A 5,379-nucleotide genomic window follows, 5' to 3' on the forward strand; every position below is an offset into this window, starting at 1 on the left:
ACAGAAGGAGATTTCTTTATGTGAATGTAATTGTAATGTGTTGAAAAATGTGAAAGTGATTTTGAAAGTGAGGATATCACATTAAATTGGAATCCTAAGAAAGAGAATATACTTAAGGATTTATTCTCTTTTATTGTGGAAAGCCCAATTATGATGATCAATATCAAATAGAAAAAGAAAATACCCTCTTAGGGATGGGAGTTTCTTTCATTTGTATCAGAACCCGGCGGACCGAGAAGCTCGTTATGAAGAAGAACAGAATAACAGAGAAGATTGAAGAAAGAAGACGAGAAATAAAGATCTAAAGGAATGTTATTATCCCAGTTCAAAACACTTGCGTATTCTTTCAGAGATTAGAACCGGAGTTTTTGTTCGTCAGTGGTGCACCGGCGACTTTACTTTCTGCAATTCTGGGTGTAATTATTGACGATTGGACATTGGATATTATAACTTCTTGGAATTATTTATTTATATTTGTTTACAAATGTTGTGCAGTAGCTTTTTTTAGCGGCCCTGCATGGTCGTGCTTTGTTTTAGCCTGATACGAATCGAAGTGCTTTTTTTTTGTAAGGTCGTTAATTTTTTTCTACTTGTATTTCTAATAAAATTTTTAGGCTCACATAGTTAACTCTAACGACTAAAGAGTAGCTCGGGATGCGAGAGTCAGCATACAGCAAATGATTATTAACTTTTCATTCCTTGTTAGGCACCTCCTCCCACCGGGTTCTGCGACCATTGACCTAGTGAGGCGCGAGTCTGTCAAGAAGTTGTTGAATCTCTAAGGGAAAAACACTATTTTTTCTAAGCCTGATTGTTAAAACTGCTTCATATTCATTATGCATCCGAGTCATTAGCCATGCAATTGCATTAGGAATACAATTAAAAGAAAGTTAAATATATTATTGCATTTCTAGATATTTTCCACCCTACATAAGTTGAGGGCTCAATTAGGATTTGTCTTAGAGTGTAGCCCTCAATTCCTTAAAACTTACGCACGTCCTACCCATTTCATAAAAAGAAAGGACGAACTTGGGATTTAAATGGTTTAAAGCGCCTTAGGTGCGTTAGCTGGCTCCCCAATCCAGGCCGGGGTAAATCCAGATTTGCATTTTCATTAGTTAGTGTCGCGATCTACTAATTTGTGAACACCAACTTAGATTCAGGTTCGAGGCAGATTCTTTTAGATCTTAAGTCTCGCCCTCCGGGAAGTATAATCCCAAATTTTATAAATTCGAAGCTCTAATATAAAACTTTCTCCTAAATGTTAAAGCCCAAATAGAATTAGACTGAGGTTGTCTCTAGGCTTCTCGAATCGGACACTCCTTACATTGTTTTTTCTCATTTTGACTCGTTAATAATGTTCAACTACATCTGATTCTCCTGTGAAAAATCCTTACTTTTATTTCTTGTCTGTTTACTTTGTGCAAAGTGCGAGTGAATCACTGCATTTAATCCGAGAGTATTTCTTAGAGCATCCCTCTAAGATAGTAATTAACTATAGGGGCATGCTCTATAGGGATTTGGAAACTCATAATAAATAAACCTTTTATTTTATTTTATATAAAATCAAGGAAGAACTTTGGAACGCAGATATATTTTAAATAGCTTCATTTCTAATTTTATAAGATATTTATAGAAATAATTCTATTATCTATCATAGATAAATATAAATATCCTATTGTTATATTCAACTTTAGAAATGTATGACTTTTGGTAAACCATTCTTTCTTTTGGGTGCTCAATAAATAAAATATTATTATTCATCTCTTACCAGATGATATATATTTTCTGTTGTTACAACTGAATAAAGAGGAATGAATAAACTTTTTTTAGAGAATTCTATTCTTTTTATTTAACAGCCATCTATAGAATTTACATATTGCATTGTTTTTCTGAGATATGGTATATGTTTATTCTTTTGAACTGTGTTTGATAATAGAAATAGTCAATTTTTCAAAAACCCTATTTGATATTGAATTCCATTATTAGATTATGATTGAGTCAGGTCTCTCGAGATTGTACTTTATTCTTAATGCAGTATTCGATTACAAAATAGGAGAAATCAAAAATCTGCGTGGTGACATAGTTTTTTTCCACCAGTAACCACCAACGGCTCCTCAATATGTTGAGAGGGGTTAGAGGTATTTCACTCCAAATAAACTGGAATAAGATTATTAACTTTCTGATCCACCACCCCATTCTTTTGTTTCAAAGAGTTCTTAGTTGTACGAAGGTGAGGGTGTTTCCTAAAATAATCGTTCATACAATGCCCGTGCATTTTACAAAAATAAAAAAATATATATAGGTAAATTATCAAACTCAATTTTTTTGGAAATAACCCTTAACTTAGGACACAATCCATAGTTCACTAGGATGTTTCTTAGAAACATCCAATTCAACCAACACCCTAGCAATAGACGACCTCGAAACAGAAGCAGTGACTTGGTCAGTTTGTAACGGATGCCCAAAGATAGAAGCCATGCAAAAAAGAATTTGATGGTTAAAAAAATGCAGTCTCAAATCAGGAAACAAAATCCAAATTGGAACAATAGGAGATTCCTCTCTAACGTCAAAATCTGGATTCCATTTCAGTAAATGCATTTGACATGCTTGAATATAATATGACATTCTAGCAAATATGCATCTATAGTAAAGATCATACGAAAGTTGGATAGCAACATATCTTTGATCAAGTAAACTAATGTGAAATGATCCAGAGAGCTTTAGGTTAAGGAAAAATTTACGTATAACATCAAGATTCGATCTCCTCAACATAAATTTACCAACCAAAGTGAAAGCATGAGGAGCGGCTAACAGATCAACAACCGAGTCCTAAAAAAGAAGATATGAACAACCTTTAAAGGATGAATGAACAATTTTGGAGAAGATGATGAAGAACCAGTGAGAACATATTTGAAAGATCGTGATTTCACCTCAAAAAGAGAGGAAGAAGATGGGTTCAATGACGACAAAGTCATCATCGCCCATCACAAAAACCAAAGAAAACTCAAAATCAATTAATGAAAGACAAAATAATGAGAAAACCAATAGAGATCAGTAAAAAAAAAAGTGGAGAAACCAAGCCAGGAGGGCCAGAATCCACAGCATAAGGAAGAGCCCTAGAATCGCCTTAGAATAGAGTGCAGAGAGATGTTTGGTGTTCAAAACCACAGTGTTTTAGTTCAGATCTACCAATGAGGAATTTTATAAATTTTAATATAGGGAACCATCAGCTCATAGGTTTTCTTTTGTTTTTTTTAGGTTTTTCGAGTATTAGCGAGCTGAAGGTTTCTAATAAGGACATTGTAATCTTTTTTTATATTAAAGCATAAGGCCCACAGCCAATTTCCCCACAAAAAAAATAGAATAGCTCTTAAAGAGTAAGATAGAGCATTGCTAGCATAAATAAAAGATGATGTCAAAGAAGAAGTCCTTTATTATATCAGTTGACGATTAACAGGAGCAGAATCTATGTATTCATCAATCAAAAAGCAATGCTTAGCATTAATCTTTGCTGCTACAAAACTTTGGCATTATATTATATCCTATAAAATCACTTTAATATATAAAGTGGATCCATTAAAATTTCTAATGATTAGACCCACTCTCACTAATCATCTAAGCATGTGGCTTGTCTTATTGATGCTATTTGACATAATATATATGCCACAAAAAGTGATGAAAGGATAAGCTCTTGCTGATTTTCTAGCAGTCCATCTTTTACTTAAAGATTCTCCAGTCAATCATAAGTTTACAGGTGAGCTAAAACACTTGAAGTGGGATAAAAAGAAAATATGTAAGAATGTGAGCCCTATTTCGATGGAGCTTCATTAATAAAATCGTCCATGTAACCTAAATTTTTTAAAATTTAGGTAGGCATTGACTTATATATATTACTCCACAAAAATGAATAATCAGATATTCCCAAAGTTTAATAGAGTCTCGTACTTATAATGAGGCAAAATAGGAAGCCTTAACATTGGGTCTTGAGCTGAATGTTAACATGAAAATCTAGAAGCTCCATATATATAAAGATTCTTAACTCATAATCAAACAAGTAATTGGTATTTTCAAAATGAATAAGCCTGAATTAGCCGCATATCACGAATATGCTTTGAAACTCATGTAACCAATTTCTAAAGTCACTCTCACTAGAATTATATGTAATGAAAATGGCAAAGCCGATGCGCAAGAAAAATTAGGCAAAGAACTAGCGAATCCTCAACAGAATCCAATTCTCATAAGTTTTCAAAATAGGCATGCAATAACTCAAAGTTTGATGCAAGATGAAAAATGGAAAGCAATGTAAGAATGCTTGACTACATGTGATGAAATTATTGGAGAGAGCCATTCATCATATACTTCAAGCAAGGGAAATTGACTGAAATAAATCCATTGTTTCATAAATATAATGAAAAGCATTAAGATATGCTTTCGTAAATGATACATTATATTATATGTGGCTACGATACTTCGGTCCTGAGGAAGCCTAGAGAGATATAAGTGAAGTTCATGAAGGATTGTGTTGTTCACATCAATCAGGTCCAAAAAGGAAAATCAAAATCAAATGTATGGGAAATTATTGGACAAATATGGTTCCAGATTGTATCAGCCATGCTTAGAAATGTCATCAATGTCAAGTGCATGGAGATATCATGCATCGACCTCCCAACCCGATACATCTAACGATTACGTCATAGCCATTTGAAAATTGGGGTGCCGATATAATTGGTCCTATATAACCACCATCTTATTTAAGACATTGGTTCATCATCGCTATCACTGACTGCATCTAAAAATGGGCTGAAATAATTCTTTTGAGAGAAGTTAAAAAGATAAAGTGATGATAACATTGTTTGTCAATCTAGAGTATCACATTAAATCATATCTAACAATGGTATAACCTTTAAAAGTGCTAAAATAAAAAATAATTATCAAATGAAACAACATAGATTGGCATTATTCTTTGATATATAATCCACGAGCCAGTAGTTTAGCTGATGCTATTAACAAAACCTTGGTAAAATTTCTTAAGAAAATTATCTCTAAAATTAAAAGAGAATGGCACGATAAGTTGACGAAAGCTTTGTGAACATATCATACCACTTATAAAATTACAATGCAAGCCACCCCATATTCGCTAATTTTTAGAACTGATGCAATCACCTCTCAAGTTAGAGTTTATTTCTGTTCAAATTGATAATAAATACAATTTTACCAAAGAAGAAAATGATCTTCTATGTCTTAAAGACCTTAAAGTTCATAATGAAGTTTGACTTCTAGCACAACAAAGTCTAGAATCCTATAAAGCAAGAATGACCAAGTCCCATAATCTAATGATTCATCCTAGAAGCTTCGAGGATGGTGAGCTTATTCTAG

This window comes from Dendrobium catenatum, unplaced genomic scaffold (genome assembly GCF_001605985.2).
Source record: "Dendrobium catenatum unplaced genomic scaffold, ASM160598v2 fragScaff_scaffold_1284, whole genome shotgun sequence".
Classification (NCBI taxonomy): domain Eukaryota; kingdom Viridiplantae; phylum Streptophyta; class Magnoliopsida; order Asparagales; family Orchidaceae; genus Dendrobium; species Dendrobium catenatum.